This window comes from Drosophila virilis, chromosome X, assembly GCF_030788295.1.
Source record: "Drosophila virilis strain 15010-1051.87 chromosome X, Dvir_AGI_RSII-ME, whole genome shotgun sequence".
NCBI classification, from domain to species: domain Eukaryota; kingdom Metazoa; phylum Arthropoda; class Insecta; order Diptera; family Drosophilidae; genus Drosophila; species Drosophila virilis.
In genome coordinates, this window is record NC_091543.1 from 25183814 (window position 1) to 25205005 (window position 21192).

A 21192-nucleotide genomic window follows, 5' to 3' on the forward strand; every position below is an offset into this window, starting at 1 on the left:
GTGTGTGTGTGTGTGTGTTTGTGTATGTGTGTAGGCGTATAGTTACTAGGCATGTCTTAGAGTTTTACCTCGTGGCCGTTGCCTCATTTAAGTGCCTCCTTTATTCCCTCTCTCTCTCCCTTCCTCTCTCTCTCTCTCTTTCTCTCTCTCTCTATCTATATGTCTCTCTCTTTTGCCATGTCTCGATAAATTTTGGGCTCTTCTTTTCGTTACATTTCGTATGCAATTTTCGCATTTTCATTGTCTATGTGCGTGTGTGTGTGTGTGTGTGTGTGGATGTGTTCGTGACTGTGTGTGTGTGAGTCACTGTTAAATGGCAATCTTATTGCTGCACTTGTATTTGTTGCAAAAGTAGGACACTCTGATGCAGGTAGGCAGTCGGCGGCAGTGGCATGCTTGGTTGCGCCTGGCAGAAAGGCACGAAATGTGCAACACAAAAGTTTCGTTATTATTGGCTTATGTGGTGAAATTTATTGCAGCATAACTCAATACAACCCCCTCCCCCTCGCTCCGTTTCCCACTCCCTCACACTCTCCTTCTTTTTCTGGCTGTTTCTTATAGTGTTTCTTATAGTCCACATTGAAATACCAAAACCCTGAAAACTGACCGCAAATGTATTATTGCAAAATACTAAATACCCAATTTGATTCCTTGCTCTATAGCGTGTATTACCCAGCCTTGCCCGTGTCAAGTTTTGTGTTAGAAATTTTGTATATTACGATCTTCTCTAAAAACATTCTTCAATCTGAATTTGTCAGGAATGTAGAATTCCTTGCAAATGAATTTGAGCACGAACCACCTCACACTAAAATATATCTAGCTTGCATAGATCAACATTTTATTTCTGAATAAACTCGTTGTGCTTTCTTTCTGAATAGTTAAATTCATTTTTTACTTAGTTTAAGCATCTGACTCTGAGATGTGCGTATTTATTTATAATAAATCATTTTCAAATTAAATTGATTTTGGAATTTTGTCTCTTTACAGCACACAAATTCGTGGGATTGAACAGTTTGATAGAATTGGACAGAATATGAAAAAGATAAAGTATTAACAGCTAAAGACTTGATACATTAAAGACAAAACGGACAAGAAATGCATTAAATACTCGATTATTTAATCATTCACTTATTTAAATAAACCTAAATAATAATAATTATATTATTAAAAACAAAAAATACAAAAAATACACACATAAATAATACATGAAGCTCAAATAGACTGAAATAGAGTCCAAATATATTACGAAAGTAAATGCAATTAATTATACATATCATAAAATAATTAGCAATTGCATTTAAGTTATTAACATAAACAAACAAAAAGGCCGAAACAACAACAACAGCAAAAGGAAAAAACAAATAAAACCAAACAACAACAATATATAAACAGCTAGAAAAGCAAAAGCAAAGCCACAGCCAATAGCCAAAAGCAAATGCAACTGCAACAACAATAAAAACAATAAAAAAAAAAAACAAAAACAACAAAAACAATAAAAACCAACCAATTGTTGTTTACAACAATTAACTACAAAAACAAGGCGCGTGTGTGACAAAAGTTAAAAAATATATATAAAAAAAATATAAAACTGCGTTAAAGTGTTTGTTTTGTTGGGTCAAGTCGTGTGCAAGGCGCGCGCGGGCGTCATGTGAGGCGACAAGGCAGAAGGAACAACAACAAGAACAATGTTTATTACAACAACAACAACAACAACAACAACAACGGCCACAAGTAGAAGAAGAAGTGAAACGCGGCGCCAAACAAGCCAAATTTAATTCGGCTAAGAAAATGCGAACAACTTTACGCGCCTAAAGCAACAAGGGAGCAAAAGCAACAGCAACAACAACAACGACGACAATAACAACTAAAACAACAACAACAACAACAACAAGCTAGGTAAGTTGCTTTATGTTTATTGGCAGGGGGGGCGGGCGGGGGTGGAAGTAGCTGGGATGCGGCATGAAAATGCTGCTGATTGATATTCTATAATATTTAAAATAATTTGCCTACACTTCTAGCTGCGAAGCAATTTGTGTGTGTGTATGTGTGTGTGTGTGGGGGGTGTTGGGCGTGTTGTTGAGTGGAAATTGTGTTGCAGTGAAGCATTTGAGCTATTCATTCCATCAATTGGAAAGCCATAAAAATGCTCGTTAATATTAATGTGTTTTTCTCAAAAGTCCGCTTGTGATGGCGCCTCTTTCTGTCCGTGCGTGTGTGTGTGTGTGTGCGTGCGTGTGTATAAATAGTATTAAATTTTATTTCTCTTTCAGGCTTAATGCTATTGAAAACAAAAATAAGTACACAATTTTATTTCCATCTAAACATTATTTGTTTTCATTTAAAAATAAATAACACAAAACAAATATATATCATTATATACGTAATAAATTAAATGAAGAATTGTTTTGAGCACTATTTTGCGGCCTGGATACGGGACAAAGCAGGCTAACAAGCCTGTTTGGACTCTAACTGAGTTATATAAGAAGTCAGGCTAGGAATCTGCGCCAGATAAACTTAAAGAAATCCTTTTAGACACTTGGCACATGTGTTATTGCAGATATTTATATACCTTTTTATAACAAAAGACTATTTCTGATGCCCAGCTATCCGGGAAATTATCTATATACTTTATGGACTCAAAGACAAAGATTATTAATTAATTTTAAAATGTTTTTCAAATGTCTTAAGTCTTGCTTCTCATATTGAGTAAGAGTCGATATGCATTGGCTCAAAACTGAAACTGACTTTAGACTATTTAAGAGCTGCTATGTTGAGGCTTACAACACGAGCTAGCATACTCTATCAAATGCTATTAGTAAATAATGCTATATTCGAAATCAGTCCAAAATCGGTTTGAAAAAATACCAGCCTTAAATGTGTAAAATGCCTGGAAATATGCATAATTGGCTCAAAAGCGATGTCTATTCACATTTAATATGTTGACCCAGTTTAAGATATCTCGCATAACTGTATAAAAAAAAGCTGTAAAAAACGCTACCGAATGACATCGCTGCAAAGTAAACAAGTTAATTTGTGAATCCAGAAGCATTCCATGTTGAAGCAAATCAATTGCATTGATAGAAAAGCTGAAAACGGAAAAGCAAGAAAGTCCAAAATGAGTATAAAGCAGAGTAAAAGGGCGAAACCAAAAAAGCTGGCATTCGGCGTTGCTGGAAAATTGCATTGCGACGGGAAAATGGTTTGGCCATTCATTGGGTTCATTCATTGGGAACCGAGCTGCCTGTCCCTGGCAATGCCAATCAGGTTGCCAGCAATGTGTGCACATACTCACACACACACATGGACACACATGTGTGTCCGTGTGTCGCTTTGAGGTTTAATCAAATCAAAGACAAGCCAAATCATAAAAGTCACAAACACTTCCGAGCGAAACAAGCAAACGAAGCGACTGTCTACAGGAAATGCTGGCAATGGGGCGGCAAGGCAGTCTAAGGCCTGTGGGCTGGGGCGAAAACATTAACAATCAATTTCAAAATTAGATAAATTATGCATCAATTCAGTAAACAACACACACACACACACACACACACACACACTCGCATATAGAGGCAAGCATACATGAATATATATTTAGGTTTCTATGTAATTCAACAATTCAAGAACTAATTATATATATTGAAGCAAACTGTTATATGAAGTGCTTATATGAATAAAGTGTTAATAATAATATGCAGGGCATTTCAGAGAGAACTCAAAACTATTCCAATGGCAGCGCATCGAACCTTTTAGCTTGTCAATTCAATTTGCAGTGTACAAAAAAGAAATGCATTCGAAATTCGGCATTGCTGTAAGTAAAAGTTTCCTGTATGCTTGCCACAACAACTGAAAGCAACAACAATACACACGGCACAGTCACACACAGAGTAGCGAATCCGACACCGCCCCCCCGCCCCCGCCCACGTCCACGCCCTCGCCACCGCCACCTACCCAAAAGCCACATGCTGCTGTGCGTGGCGTACCACGTTTCTGGCTTGTCGCCTGCCACTTTGTGGCAATAAAAAGTTCGTTTTTATAAACAAGCAAACAATGTCTAGAGATGTTTTGTGTTTCTGTTATTTTTATTTTTATTATTGTTATTGTTATTGTTATTGTTGCTGCATATCAGTCAGCGCCTTGTCGGCTGCTACAAATATATAAAATATACTCACTTATTGCCACCGCACAACACAGCGCCCCCAACTTGTGGCCAAGGTAAAACTGAACTCAAATCAAATCAAATCAAGTCGAGAAAAGTCAAGTCAAGTCAAATGATATTGAATTCCTCAAGCCAGAGTATTTGTCACACGAATATCACGCTGCATACAAAAACTTAGTCTAGAATTTATCTAGAATCCATGTGCATATGTGCATAGGTGTGTGTGTCTTTTTGTGCTCTAAGTGAGAGCATGCAATCTTCGATGTGTCAGAATTGAGAGAATTTCTCACATTCCGTTTATGTGTCATGCATCTCTGATTCCATTCAAATTGGGGGAATGGGGTATGTTGTTATTGTGCCAAAGTATGTGACAGATAGATGAAAGCAAGCCATATAGTATATATATTCACGTTCTGGAGCAGACCGACGAGCAGTCCATCCTTCTGTGAGAACGCATCGTTTTTCAAAAGCTGGAGGCTTGAAATTGTAAATACATATTCCCGCATACCGTTTATAATATATTCTATCGATATTTCCTTCCATTTTCATAATATCGACATGCATTCTGAAGCTCAACTCGAAAACAACAACAAAGATCTATTCGATGCACTAAACTTACCGTGTTGGTTCCCATTTATCCAATATATCGGATATCTCAACAATTCGCGAGGAAACTAATAAAAAATTAGCTTCAAAACTTGGGTTTTGCCTTTTGCAAAGTGCGCAGTCAGGTGAAGAAGAAGCAGAGCAGCAGCATAAGTGTGTATAGAGAGAAACTCGAATGCTCTTAACGTTGGGTGCAGGGTATCGCTAGGTCGAGCACACTCGACTAGAGCACTCTACTTGCTTGTATTTTGTTTGGGGCCGAAGAAAATGTTAGCTTGCTCGGCAGCGGAAGCTCTATAGAGGTGTTGTGGGCGGGATGGGGCGTGGGCGTAGTTGCTGATGATTTTCTGTGGGCTCTCACTTGACCCCTTCTGGGCGCAATCGTGGGCTGCAGGCGTTGCGCATACGCCCCGTGGGTCGTTCTAGGATTTTGATCGTTCTATGCCACACGTTGCGTAATTTAATGCGATTATTAAACATGCGATTGTTCTTATCATTGCCCTTTGTTGTTTGTAACCATCAAGCTGTGTGTGGATTGTGTATGACTGCCAATTAATTTTAATTTGGAATCCGAACCGAACAATGGGCCAATAGCTTGTTGTTCGGCTTCGATGGCTGCTGCGGCTGCGACTGTTGCTAATTTGCTAGCTGCCATAATGATTGGATGATGATTGATGATTCGGCCAGATGCACAATTGTCTATAAATACCCAAATGATTTTGTGTCGAGTGAATTGCTTTTTCATCGATTTGCCCAATGAACCTGATATGGACCTAACCCAAGATACATTCGTGGGTTTGCTCTGATTAGTAGAAACCTAGGCAACTGCCGTCGAGGCTGTTACATTTAATTAAAACATTAATACTTGTTCGTGTTTCCATGGGAATGGTATAAATAATTGCCGAGTGAGGGATGAAAACGACGCATAGAAACAAGTGTGAAGTGATTGGCCGGATGCGATAGCTAGAAGAATCTATTCAGACAAAATTATGATGGACACGTTTCCCAGAAAGTATCTGTGTAATAATATTGCCAAAGTATTTGGTTTATTCTTCCTAATTTATACATTCTTCAATGTTGATCCAGATCTTATGGGCGTTATATGCTTGGGGCATATTTGAGCCCAAAGTGTATACACAGCGGCCCTACTATTGGACTGTACATAGGTATATGGGGATATATACCATTTTGGACATGCTCGCCGTTTGTCCAACTGGTTGCCTCGAGCAGCATCAAATTATGCGACTTTGTGGATTCAGTGCTAAGCGATCTTTGAATCAAACCGTTTTATGCCCGAAGTTTCAATTTTTGTGCAAGAAACTGAACCAAATTTTCCCAATACATACCATTGAATATTGTAAGAAATGCGAGGGCCAAGTTTCACAGATATGGAAAACCAGATTCACAAACCGATCTTCGAGCTGAGGCATTGGCACGAACCATGAACCGAACCACAGACCTGCTTGTAAGATCTCATACATATATTCCGAGTCTTAAGTCCCTTTCAGTGTGAAATATGTTAAGGAGCGGCATAAAGCACGATTCCAAATGTATAGAATCATTTAGGCATAGCTTTGGCTTTTTGGGTACATAATCAAAAAAGCTAAGCTGCGTTAAATAGAGCCGGATTTTGAATATAGTTGTATATATACCAAGTCAGCTGGAATTTCCGCCATCGCCCCCTTAACTTGAATGCACGAATATTATTGTATTTCAGTATTAGGAGCGAAAAGTCAGTTTAAGAGTCCGCTTTTTTCCTTTGAGCTACATTTTCATGTTGTTTTGCAACATTAACAACTTTTTTTTTTTGTCTTTGGCATGGTCGGGCATATTTTACAAACATATGATGTTTGCAGTTTAAAACGTGGCATGCCATTATTTCTGCTCACAAATGGCATTCAATGAAATTTAACAATCAGTTGCACATTTTGCTCCTCCCCTTTTTTTTTTCTTATACTCTTTATAGTCGATAATTTATAAACTTGTCAAATGCGTTGCTCTGCAGATTCGTGCGTGTGTGTTGGTGTTGGTATTTTATTTGGCCAGACAAAATTTATTCATGCCTTTCTGCAGAAAATACAATAATAAAACAGCTTTATTTATTGTGAGTGGTAAAAAACTGCAAAAACTTAACTTTATGGTTGGCTGGTTGCGCGAGCCCAACAATACGAGACCTCACTCTCTGGCCTCTGCCACCTGCCCTCTTTCCCACACAACCCTTCTGCTTTTGCTCGCGTTCTTCCTATTTGTCATGTTTGAAAAAGAAAATCAAGTATTTTATGGACATTGCATATTTGTGTGTGCGACTGACGCATTTTTTTCTCCTGCCTCTCATTGCTGCTGGCCAAAGGAAAGCCTACATGCATGACACAAAGTCTGTGTGCTTGCATGTAAGCTTTTGTGCCATGTCTGCGTTTGTGTGTGTGTGTGTCGTCAATGCCTGCTTTATTAAATTTGAGCTTTATTGCTCCGACGAAAGGTTAATACAAAGGGTAACCGCTGATCGAGTGCAGCTTAAATACAATTGCGACAGGTATTATTATTATTATTTTTTTTTGTGTTTATTCTTCACATCTACATGTGCAAGTATATAGCACAGTTTAGTATTTTAGAGAAATAATTATTTCGAAAGATTTTATTTTTGCTTTTGAACTATTTCCTATAGTCTAGAGAGCATATTAAGATACATTTTATTTGTACCCTTTATCCAATGATTTTGGGAACATAATCTATTCGATTCAATCTTTCATGATTTTAATATTATATTTTGAAGCTCAAATCAATATCTTTGTATTGATCTCCCTGCTTTCATTCTATTCCCCCAACTGCACCCTTTGGCTTGCTCTCCTGCTCTCTCTTAAATACAGCCTTTCTATGCGAATTTCATCAATTCAAGTCCCAGATGAGTGGCAAGCTGGAGTGGGTACGATAGAGTCTTTGGCAGAGGTGGGATCCTTGGGAGTATGTCAGTTCTGCAAGTTAGAGGCGAACGTAGCTGTAGCTCGACATTTTTCCAGTGGCCATTTTTTGACGAGTGGCCAGACGGCTTGAGCTGGGAATGGACTTTCAAAGTCTTCAGTCGTTTATTTGCTTTTCGACCAGTTGCAGCAGATCCGACTAGATCCCATGAACGTTAACTTCATTTAGACAGCTTGTAAACGCTTGGACTGTACCTCTACGACACGCATCTTCTGTGTTCTGGGCCTTTGATCACAATACGAACTACGTAATTATCATATCAGTACGAACTAAAGCTGTGTCTGACATACATGTTGATTGAGTTAATAAGAAGCAGCTGCTACGAACATGCGTCCAGGCGTGGCTCGGCATTAAACTTGCAAAGTCTACCCAACATGAGAGTGCACCTTTTACGCTTTGTTAGGTTATTATTTCCCAGGTGAAGCAAAGAGTACTTGGGTTGCGCTGAGAGTACCTTTACACTGGACGCGGTGACTAACACCTTTTGTCATACATATTTTATTTATTTATATATACCCATAACTATATGCAATTATATTTGAAATGGTTTCCAATCAATTGAGTCCTTAGCACATGCTCTTAGCTCTTGCGTCTGCATATTCGTTCGTTATATTTGGTACTAGTCACAGCAATGTGCGAGTTCTAAGGCTTCTTGTCAAGCCTTTTTCATCAATCATACGCCCTGTTGCGCAATTTGAATGCAATGCGAGTAGTCACATATGCAACGCTCACATTTGCCCCACCAGCATATGAATTGACTCCCCGACCACATTTGGGCATCCAGGGGCGTAACTGGAAGTGCAGCTGGCAAACAAGTCTGCAAAGAGAAGTGTTTGGATGAAATTCTTTGCGGCCATTATTATCGCAGCATTATTGAGCCAAGACATATGCGTACACACACACTTGCACACACTTTGAGATGGTAAAAACCGGGCAGGTCCAAAGTTTACTATGAATAATGGGCGTGCGGTTGGTCAAATTGGGTGCGGGTGGGCAATGCGAAATCGGACAGCAAACAATACAAAAAAGCAAGAAAAAGCAGAAATGCGAAGATGACGTCGTCAACCCCTTGGAGTGAGTAGAGCGGGAGCGAAAGATATATAGAGAGAGAGAGAGAGGGGGAGAGAGACCGAGACGGAGTACGGTGAATTCTGGGAGTGATGGGGGACACAACTCAAGCGATGACAATGATAGAAAATATTACTAAGATATGCGGCCGTAAAGAAAAGAAGAAGGCAACTAAAAGAGAAATCGTTTATTGCCAAAGAAGCCATAAATTGATTTTTTCAAATAAAAATAAAAATAAAATATCGGCCCGGTCGGCCGACCCAAAGGAGACCAAAGGAGCTAGAGACAACGCCCGGCCCAGCCAAGATAGATAAAATAAGACATCAGACTGGATAGCATGGAGCTCGAGTTACAACGAGGCATAGCCCTTGGCAAATGGGTGAAATTGTCGCGCCTACAACAACACCCTAAACGACTCAATAGTCTGAGTCTGTGGAACGCCGCCGCCTAGACGCCAGACATGGCCAACACGCCCTCTATCCGCCCCTCTGCCCTACCGCTAATTGTTAGCAGGAACGCAGTCGAAGGTATGCGCCGAATTTTGGGTTTCGTTTGCCGCTCCGTTCTACATATTTCAGTTAAAAACTATTGCGAACTTACCCCCGAGTACATAAATTAGGGGCACGCCCCTTTTCCTCTCCCCTCTCTCCCAAAAAATAAGAAAATGGAAGACAGGCATAGTGCCTGAGTTCTGGTCGGAGCGCTGGCATTTTATTAAAAACTATGGCCTGCGATTTAATATAGCACCGAGAGCTGAGCAGTGAGCACTGAATGGAAGTGAATTTAGGCTGCAAAGTCCTAGACCATAAATAAGTGAACACACACTATTTATCTAACCGATGTTGGGAGAGTGGAAGAAAAAAAATAAAAGACAGTTGGGCGACAAAAATGGTACATCCATCCAGGCCCAGCGCATGTGGGCGCATGGGGCTTGGGCTTTTCGAGTTGCTGGTCCCGCCGCTTACTTATAATTTTTTTCATTTTTAAATTTGCTCAATACACTGAAAAGAAAGGTTAATAAATGTGTGGTATAGGTTTTTCAAGAACTTTCATTTGCTACCTTGGCATTCAATCAAGGCTTGAACTTGTTGCGAATTATAAAGTTTCTTGCTTTCTTCCCTAATAGCATGCAACTCAATTAATCAAAAACTTGAACTGATTTTTTGAATCGATAAGAATTAATCGACATCAGTGAGCGAAAATGAATCGGAAAATTGCTTGAACAGATATGATGAAAAATGTTCTTAATAAGTATTTGATACTTTTTGCTGATCGTATCGATACTGGGCTAGAGTTTTGTATCTCGTTCAATGTGCACTCAAGTTTTAAGAAATAAATTAAAAACAAAGTTGGACATGAAGGCAAAGTGGGTAGCTTCTTTATGAAGGTAGTTTGAGTTGTCGGGTTTATGACCATTAATGCTGATGATGAGAATGCTGTTAGTACGGCCCGAAAAGGAATCATACATTCATATTCTCATGTTTATTTAACGATGCTTTTTACGCTGCACGCGAAATGCAAAAGGATTAAAACGCCCGTCAGTCAAATGGCAGCTGCCAGGTGGCAGGCAGGTTTCGCCAGGTGCTTCTCATTGCTGATGCTGATGCTGATGCCTTCACCTGGTGGCAGCGGATGTTTGCTGCTGTTGCTGCTACTTGCTCCAGATTGCTTCAAGGGGCGTGAAATTTGGCACGAGTGGCGAATGCCTAACTTTTAACTAACCTTGGTGGGGCATCAGCACCTTCGAGTGGATACATCCTTGCATGCTCCAATATAAACACACACACAAACACACACACACATTTAAGTTACTATGTTGCGTGCCTGTGTGTGTGTGTGTGTGTGTGTGTGTGTGTGTGGGCGGCGAAAATATTAAAAGCACATTTTACTTAACACACATCAAATGGGAAACTGTTCAACTGCCATCGCTGTATTTTCGCGTCTTCCGCACTTTATCCTCTTGCGTCGAGTGGTATCCCAATTTGATGGCTCCTCCTTTATGCCTTGGCCATAAAACTGCTTTCTTTATGTATTTATTTATTTATATGTATATATACTTGAAGAAATTACCCGAGCTGGCGCTCGCGCCTGTTTCTTCGCTTTTTACTTTGTGAATAATAACAATTGCAATGAACAGATGTATTAATTGAATGCCACTGCTTGATTTGAACTGGCGACCTCACGTTTGACTGTCCAAAGCTCTGACAACTATGTTACGCAGCCAAATGTCACACTTGCCCCACTTGGATATACAAATTTCCCAATTTTCTTTGCATATCAAACAAACAGACAAAGAGATCTCATAAAATTTGTTTATATTAACAGGGTACCTGCTAGTCGTGAACTCTTGCTGTTAATATTGTTTTTCACTTTATACATGGACCAATTATTGAGAACAAAAGAAAAGGACGTGATCCAGTGGCTCAAAAGCCAATTCGCGAGACAATTGCCATCGTCTGTTGCTGTTGGGCCAACAACAATACAAATGCAATTTCAGTTGCAGCTGCAGTTGCAAGAGGCAGTTGCAAGAGGCACTGAACTCACAAATAACAATTTTTAATAAAAATGCTTGGCAACGAGCAGAGCGTAACGAGTGAGAGTCGGCGAGGGTGAGAGCGAGGGAGTGGGCGAGGGTGAGGGCGAGGGAGTGGGAGTGGGTGAGGGCGAGGGAACGCCAGTATATTGAAATATTTACAAGGTAAACTCCATTGATGGCGATATTCGTAGCAGGTATAGCAGATAAAGCCTGAAGTTCTGTTGCCAGGTTGGAGGTCGGGTTGGGGAATTAAGGTAACTTGATGCCTCGAGGCTGAAGTGCAGCTGCAGTAGCTCGACTGTCCTGGCTCAAGTGTCCTGGCAATTAAAAAGCCAAACTAATTAGATGAATTTGTGTGATTTCCGTATAATTAAATTGCCCATTAACTGGGTGTAGTTTCTGTTTAGCTCGAAACATTGCAAGTAGGAAATAGAAGAAGCTAAAAACGCAGAAAAAAAAAACAAACTTTTCCGCTTGAACGGATGCAAGGCGTGGGCAAGTTTCAGTGTACGTGTGCGTGTGTGTGTGTGTGTGTGTGTGTGTGAGTGTGTGAGTCATGTAAAATTTGTGCTAACTACCTACAATAAGTTACCCGCAGAGGGGCACGGGTCGGATGCGCAACGCAAAACGCTAAATGCATTGGGGTTCATCAGGCGATGGCTATCTACTATCTCTGTCTAGCTACTCGTTAGGGGCAACATTTGAGTTGACGGTACTTAATGTTGTTTCCAGGATACTTTGTCCTTTCGCGTGCAGCCTCTGACTCTATGTGTGTGCGGGTGTATGGGTGTATGGGTGTATGGTGTGTGGGTGCCGTACACTGTGCAAGTTTTTAAGCAGCTCATAAAATGGCGTTGTCTCTCTTCTAGTTTTAGCTGAAGATAAATAAGCAAATAGGCAAATAAATCTTCATTTCAACTTTTTGCGGGCATTTTCTTAACTTTTCTCTTACCTCTCTGCCTTGCTCCCGCTCTCGCACTCTACACTTGGGTTTTGCATATCATCTCATCTACTTACCGCTCACCCCTTGCCATTCGTTGAGTTTTTCCTTCTACTTCTGCGTATTCTTTTACTTTTCATTTGGCGTCTTTTGGCTTCTCTCTGCCGGCTGCGGCCATTTCAAATTTTTCAACTTACGCTACTAAATTGTTGGGTAACATGCACTTAACAGTGCCTGCCACGCCTTCACCCGTTTGCACAGCGCCCCTCCCTCCATCCTATGCTCTTGCCCCTATTGCCCGCAGCCACGACATGTGTTTCATGCACACGCTTGTCTCTTTGCTCTTGCCATTAAAAGTTAGACCTTCAGGGCTCCGTCGAACTGCCGTGCCCACTCCTCTCTCCCCTCTCCTCTCTCTCTCTCTGTCTGTCTGTCGTTGGAAATGGAGGCCCATTCATTGTGCTATATTTCTTCTTCAGTACTTTTGCAGTTGGTATTTTACTTTGGAATTTCGAGTTTGGTTTCATTTCGTTACGCTTTTTATTTATTTTTCGGCATTCACAAGTGCAACAATTTAGCTACTCCCCGGAGGCATCTCTATCCCCTTAGGCTGTCCCATGGGCCAGTAGAGGGGACAGCATGTGAATAATAGTCGATAGGCGATCACACTCCTGCACCAAGTATTTCAGCTCGAATGGAACCGACGGTGACTGTGCCTAAGAATGTTCTCAAATTGTTGCGGTTCCAAGAGGATAATATATTATGGCGCACTTTCAAGCTAAGATCTTTTGTTTGTCCAAGAATTTACAGTTGGCTTACAGCATAGGCAAATTCTATATATATTCTAATGAAAACCAACTAAATATTTGATTCCCAAAACAGCTTAAGCGTGACAATGTGTATTAGATATTCGGGCGAGTGCTTTTCCGGACAAGGAATCAAGCGAATATAGCTGCGTTCAGCTTAATGTTTCCATCACTTGCAATAAATACAAATATCTATATCTCTCTTTATTCCATTGAGTGCATTCAATTATATACCAGCGCTGTTGGTTTGATAATTTGAAGTAGCCAATGGAAATAGATATAAACAGCTCTCTGTCTGTAATATAATACTTTTGCCATGGTGTTAAAGGTAAAATGTTTGGTACATCGTAAAAACATAAATTGTAAGTCTGGGCTCCAGCTTGTTCTACAAACACAACAATGAAAACAAATTTTAACAGAGCTCAAAGATCGGATCTTTTTAAAGGCATCAGATGACTGTGCAATGCTGCGAATATATATCTACGCTTTATTCATATTTAAGCCGTTCATCATTTGGTCCAGACTTTGCCTGTCTGAGTCATCTAAATGCTCGGTGCAATTGTTGGCTTTGACAGTCGCATAATTTATGCCTTTAAATTGATTTAAATTTATTACACTCAGCGTCAGCAGCATGGCAAAAATTTGATTACAGACATAAAAGTTTATTTGTATATTGTTTGTATTTCTGAGTTGTCAGAGTTTCATTTTCCCCCTCCCCACTCAAACTCCAGCGCCGGCCAGCTTAACACTAATTTCATTTGCCGGCCGTGTGGCAACTATGCGCTTAGTTGGCACACTGAACGCTTGCGACTGAGCTTGAAGTTGGATGGGTCTGGCGCGGATGTGGCTCTGGCTCTGGCTCTGGCACTGACTGTGGCTATGGCTGTGGCTTTGGCTGTGGCTGTAGCTGGGGTTGAGGCCCAGTTTTGAGTAGATGGCAAGTTGTTTTTTTCTGCTCGACGCTGTGCCACTTCAATCAGACAAGCGGCTGCTGCTGCTGATGCTGCTGCCAGCTGGCCAATCTCATCTGCAGCTGAGCGGCATGCGGCTAAGCCGTAACCAGCGTAAAGCACCGTAACAAACCCAACCCGCCACTCAACCAACCCACTAGCCAGTCAGTCAGCCATTCACAGTGCTTCATACGCTTTCCGGCTGCTGGCGCTTACCTTTGCATATTTTTGCAATTCAGCGCAAAGCTTACTTGCCTTTGCCTTTGCCTTTGGCTTTGGCTTTGCTTTTGCAAGCGTGTGGCATGTTGGCATTCCCCCCCCCCACACACACCCACACTAGGCCACCCTTCAAGAGTTCTTACGTTTTTTTTTTGGCCTCATGCAGTGACCTGCTTATGTTAGTAAACTGTAAATATTTAATTAATTTGCATGGATATTTTTATGCCAGCATGTCGAGTTTATTAATCAGTGTTGTTCTACGTGTCCGCATCCACATTCGCGTTGGTGACGCCGTCCCAGACTGTGTCTTTTTTGTTTTTGAATGTGTGGTGCAGTTTCTCTTGTCTCTTGCTTGCAACGCTCGCACGCCTATTCTTTATACTCTAAACACGTTCAAAGTGGCTTGTTGCAGGCAAAAGGAGACATTCCCAAGCCAATATATTTATGTATATGTATGTGCATATATTCTTGCATATGCATATAGCCTAGTTGATCCAACCTTGTTCTATGACAGACTATGTGAACTTGAGACTTCGAACCAAGGTTATTCTATTACCCTCCAGTTTATTTCAAATCATCGATAGGGCGCTCAATTTTCACAAAGTCGATAAAAATCGATTTTCCGTTCGGCTCTTCAGAGCATAGCTTGCAGCTCATTAGAAGCATCCGAGATATTCAAGAATATATTTCATATAGCTTAGGAATGAGTGAACCACATGGAAAACGTGCGTGGATGCGTTTGTGTGTGTGTCTGTATGATATATGATAAACTGTATATGATAGAGGGTATCGGTATCTGTAAAGGCAAAAGCTCATGTATGATACAGAGTATCGCCCAGTGAAAAACTCCCGACTAGAGCACTTTGGGCATGCACTTTTTTTGCTGTCAGTCTATTCACATTGCGCTCGGCTTTTCCTGTTCGCTTTTGTGGCTGACGTGCATAATTTGCAAACAGATTTAAATGTTTACATGCAAGCGCCATTTTGCCTGCTGCCAGTCAGAGTGAGAGCGAGAGCCACATAAGCCGCAGCTGGCCACAGTTGACCAGAGCTTTCTATAATGCCATCCCACCGCTAACGCCCTCGCCTCTCTCAGATGTGACTTAAGAGTGCGTTGGCTTTGACTAACCGCGAATCGGTTTTTCTATAGTTGTTTGTTCTATTTATTTCTATATTTTTATGTTCTTCATTCAATGGGCTTCGTTATGTGTTTCCTTTGAAGCTGCTTTCGCTGAGCCGCGCTGCAAAGTATGCAATGCGTTTTTCAATTGGGGCAAGAGGCATCTATCGATACCTGGTGCTGGCAAATGGTATCGATACGTTTCTCTGTATTTATACAAATCAAATGTTGTACTATTTGTTTTACATATGCAATGCATATGATCTGCTCGCCTGTCAGGAGGCATAGGTATGCTATATGCTTAGTATATGGTATGCTAAGTATATACTAAATGGGGAAATATATATCTTTGAACGTTTGCGCTCAAAATCAGTTTATTCCCGATAAGCAATTTCCAATTACTTTGGAAACTGTCAATACTTTGGATTTCTTATTTTTTTAGCACCTATTGCCCGGCATTGCTCGTATCAACCCTTGTCTATTCAGCTTTCCACTAAATTCTGTTCTCCTTTGCCACAAAGCTGCTTCGCACCTCTGAGATCTCATTTTGTTCTTCATTTGGTCGGATATGAGATACATACCTCTTCAATTTTGAGCTTTTGCTGGTTGTCAAGAGGTGCAAGTTGTGCTTGAAATATGCAAAACTTTGATGCGACTTCACTTTTGATGCTAACGATGCACATACACACACACATATATACTAATGAAAATTTTCATTAAAAATTCCATGGCATCGGGATACTTACGAAGGCTTTGCCGTGCACCACATTACAACCACCCAACCACACAGCCCCTTACAAGAGCCTAAGCAGCTCAACAGTCGCAGACCATATACTTGAGCGCCGCTAAACTCGTCCAATTAGTAGCATTTAATTTGGTAAACAGCAACATTTTCGTGCTTTTGCATTTTTTTTGTAATTAACAAGAACAAGAACAACAACAACAACAACGAGACCAGAAACATGAGCGTGCTATGCTGATGATGATGATGCTGTGATGCTGTGATGATGATCCCAAGTGCGAGTGTGAGTGGCGCGCGGCGAAGGCGACTGATGAGTGGGGCAAACTGCTTGGCTGCTGTTTTATGTTCCACTTGTGCTTATGTATGCGCGCGTGTGTATTGGTGTGTGTGTGTGTGTGTGTGTGTGTGTGTTATATATCTCGTGCATATGTTTGCCTTGGCGCCACCACAAACGCGCTTGTTGTTGTTGTTACTGTGGCCTTTTTTGGGCCATGCTGCCCGACACAATCGACAGCCTCATTCACTTCTATATATCCCACATCCGCATCCGCATCCGCATTGGCATGCACAGCCGCGTCCTCAATCCCCAGACCGACAGTCATTATTTTGATGTCAACAACGTGCCAGCAGATGATTGCCTGTGCCCCACCACCGGCACCACCAGCGCCTCGTCCAACACTCTTTACTTTATTTTTGCACCTGTCCACAACGAAGCTTATTAAAAAACATAACAAAAAAAAAAAACAAAAATTAAGAAAAAAAATATTAAAACTCAAGCGAGCGCAAAAATTGTTAGGTACAGCTTTTCAAGTGAACCCCAAACAGAACAGCGGGCAGAACAAACAAATTAACCGCAGTAATGAACAGGGACAAACGCGCCGCACTCACCCAGCAAGCCAGCAAACCACTGGCCCGGCCATAGGCTTCAGGCGCAACAGGGATGTGTCTGTCTCTTAGTTAGTGTGTGTGTCTGTGTGTGTGAGTGTGTGCAGAGCGAGTGTGAAGGGTACCTGGGTGGACACACGTTGGCGGTTCAGCGGCTGTGCCGTGTCGTGTACGCGCGACCTTTTTCCACCTGTCAGCCAGGCGCTGTCTTTTTAGCAGAGACCCCACTGCCAGCAACAGCAAAAAAGCATTCCACGACTTTTCGCATTGTGGGCACACGATTAAGCTTGTGGATAGCCCATTCAATTTGACAAAGGTTGCTGCTTAAATATGGTCGGTTGGGTCCTACAAAAAAAAAACTGGTAGAAAAAAATCCAAATAGTTGTCTTGCCAAGCCAAACAAAGGCCGAGAGCAAAGGCCAAGCGAATTGAATTAAAAAACTGACCAAAGCTTCAAGCAGATTCTTTTCAGCTTTTAGTGATCCTAGCGATTCCACCAGCTAGATCTTACAGAAATGTCATAGAGATTTCTACTTCTCGAGCTATGATATATATATCTCGGTAAAATGTTCTCTTGTTTTGTAATACTTTTTCTCACATCAAGAAGATATTTCATTATTACCATTATTTCATTATGGAAGGTTCTTGCTTGAGTAACATTTTATCATAGTATTTATTGAAATAATGTGTCTTATAAACAGCATATGGCAAAGTCTGTTAATCAGATATTATTAGATCAATGCGAAAATATTTTATAAGCTTACATATTCTTTCTATGCATTTGCATAGTCTATTGAACTTTACAAAGATTCGGTTTCTTTGTTTAAGATATGTGTTCTTATAATACACAATCGATCGCGAATTAAAAATTCTCAGAGAGAGAGAGAGAGAGAGAGAGAGAGAGAGAATCATTGCTGAAAGAGAGAATTCTTGGGTACAAATCATTATTGTTTTTTTTTTTAAGAACATTTCTTTAAGTAATCAACAATATACTTCTTAAGTATTGTGATATTGAAACGGTTAAAAATTCAAAAAAGTTGGTTTAAATATTATATTTAGTTCTATTAATATTTTTATTATTGTTATTTTTCTTGCCTGGTGCACATAATAGGTTTCTGGTTTCTGCCAAGAACTGCTCTTTTTATATGAGTGGCATCTGTTGGTAAGGTATTAAATTGTTTTGGACGTCACAACTGTTTTTGCTTGTTGTTTGTGCACTTTAGTTGTCGCAACACGAAAAAGTCCAATTAAAATTTTTAGCAAGAGCGCGCTTTAGGGATGTTGCCCCATCAATGGCATATTTTTCTGCTGTTCACGTTGTTTGCACAATTTTGCCTTCATTTACGTATTTTTTTCGTTCCCTCTTGCTGTTGTTGTTTTTTTTTTCTCGGTATACCAAAGACCCAGACAATGACAGGTTTTCAGAAAGCGTTCGACGTAAACTTATGCATATTTCATATTATTTTATTTTTAACTATTTAAGTGTATATTAGATATGTATATACGATATAAATTATTATTGTTATTATTGTTTTCTTTATATTTTATTGAATGCCCAAAGAAGTTTCAAAAGTTTCCTCAAAAAAGGTATTCCTTTACTAAACTATACAAAATATTGAATTAATTTGTATATATTTCTATATATTTATAAGATATTATATAATATATAATATAATATTATATTTCTATAATATAAAAGAACAGAACAGAACAGAATGCAAAAAAGGCATCAAAAAAGTTATCTAGAGAAGCTGTGGCATATTTGTGGGCTGCTGAGAACGTCAAGAGCACATATATGATTTTAAATGTTGCTGATGTTGTTCTTGTGGCTTAGTCTGGAGCGCGGCGTGGGGGAGTGGGGGGAAGTGGCAACAAAATGCCATTTATATTTAATAAGTTCGTGAGTGTTTTGGTATCTTTCTCTGTGTGTGCTTGTGTGTGCGCTGTGCTCGTTTAAGCTTTCGTTATTATGTGCGCCATTTTTATGACCGCGAGCCCATGCACACACTCACACACACACACACACACACACAGACACACAGACATTCACTCGCACATTGAAGAGCCGGATTTATTTGCACAAAATAAATAATTAAAAATGCCTTCACAAAATGCCAAAACGAAAAATGGCTAAGCATGAGGCGGACCCGTGAAATTGTATAAAATTTAATAAATAAATAAATAGCAAACAAGCTGAATTGTAATATACATGAATACATATATGATGATGCTTTCAGCTTACAGCGGCCGCACGCTTCAAAGTTAATTAAACTTGTCGGCAAAAAAGTAACTAAATCAAAATAAATCAAATTTTCCAAAAGACCCATAGATAAATAGAAATGCGACAATTTGAACAATGCTGCTGGCGCTACTGGAATGTGTGATGCTGGGGAGGAATATTCCTGTAAGGGGGAGGAAGGCGGGCGCTTGCTTGAAGCAATTCAAAGTTTCATGCTTAAAGCTAAATTCAAGCAGAATTGAGCTTAGGCAATTTTCTAATAATCAAATATTCTCTTTTAAAGGCACGAGCAAACGCATTTCACAACACGTATATGCTACAAATGCGATAATTTATAAATTTTATACATATATATATAGGCCATAAAGGCTGCCCACGGCTAATGGGCCGACAGGGCAACGCGGCAGGCGGCCACAAAACGGCTGTTAACTAATTCATTGGATGCCATTTGCTGCACTTGCGTTCAATTAATTAAAATGCTTCTGTTTATTTTTTGTATTTTGATAATTTCAAATATTTTTAGTTAGCATTAGCATTAAAGCCAACGAAAATGCTGCAGCAAATATGCATTTCATCAAAGCGCACACAGAATTTAAATAAATTACCAACGAGCCAACTTTCAACCAAATTCGGGCAAAAGCCGCAGCAATATGGCTGCCATTTTGCTTCTGTGTGTCTGTGTGTGTGCGTGCATGTATACTGTATATACGTGTACACATACATTTGTGTATGCGTGTGTGTGTGTGCGAGGGTGTGTGTGCAAACGCATTCAATTCGCTGTTTAAGCAAGAAGCAGAGCAAAGTGTTAAAATTTACCAGTCAAAGGCCGTTGAACCTTAAAGCAAATTATTCATAGGCATTCGCTAAAAGTGAAATATAAATATGAACATTAATTAAAATAATTATAACTTCTTATTGCTTACAATAAGTATTTGTCAAGTGTGTCCCAGAAGAGGCAACATTTGCTTTTATACTCTTACGATTCAGCTATCCGTTTCTTTTGCCAACTATCTGTATTTATATAATAAGCCAGTTAGGTATCTGAGAAGTTCTTCTCTGATTTCTGGGTCTATTGTAAATGCATCGCAATCTCGACCCCAACTAACTACAAAAACTACATAACCTTAATAACATCTGCCATTGTCATATTAAACGATAAATTTCGATTTAGAAAATTGCAGAGCTCGACGAATTTGAGCCTTAGATACACCAAATTTGTTATGTATATTCTTGTATAGCATACTCTATTTTACTTTTAGGATATCTTTCTCTGATACACATTAAAGTAACAAAAAAAAGCTCATGTACAAAGGTACAGTCTTGAAAGTTTTTATTTACTTTTGATTATAAAAAATTGAATTATTTTGGAAAAATATAATGTGTAGCTGGGGATGCAAGAAGCACAGATGCTGCATAACGTGAGCCGTATAATATGTATAGGGTAACACATAGTCGACCATTCATAACTAGAGCACTTTCACTTTGTTTGGCTCCCGGCTTTGGGCAGCTGCTAGTTTCCCAGTTTTGTTAAGTTTAAACTGGTCGCTGTAGGCCGCCGGCAGGGTCTATAAATTTGATTTGCATTTGCTAAATGCATTCTCATGTTTTTGTTGTTGTTGTTGTTGTTGTTGCTGTTGTGGCTGCCACTGTGCCAATGCATCTGGGCATTTAATAGCCTGTGTATCGGCTACTGATGCGGTTGCCCCTGTTGATGATATTGATGTGGATGATGGCTGTTGGCTGGTTGATGCAGTTGCTCCATTTAACTCTTGACTCCGCTGAGCGCGCGTGGGTAGCATGTCAAAACAGAAAAATAAATACAGTTGTTTTTGTTGCTATTGCATCTATTTCGCATTTTGGATTTGTATATTTGTCTAGCATTTCATGATGTTTACTGGCCAAATAAACTTTTCACACATCATCAGGAGAAACAATCAATGCCATGC

The 21192-nt window shown here is 40.0% G+C and overlaps 1 long non-coding RNA gene across 1 annotated transcript in view; it reads left to right on the top strand.

Moving 5' to 3' along the window:
• LOC116652054 (uncharacterized) overlaps positions 1–21192 on the top strand; it is a 33643-nt gene that overhangs the window by 7279 nt on the left and 5172 nt on the right. The window contains exon 2 of the long non-coding RNA XR_011416115.1: positions 988–1896. This is a non-coding gene — a long non-coding RNA (uncharacterized lncRNA). The remainder of the gene's footprint in view (positions 1–987; positions 1897–21192) is intronic.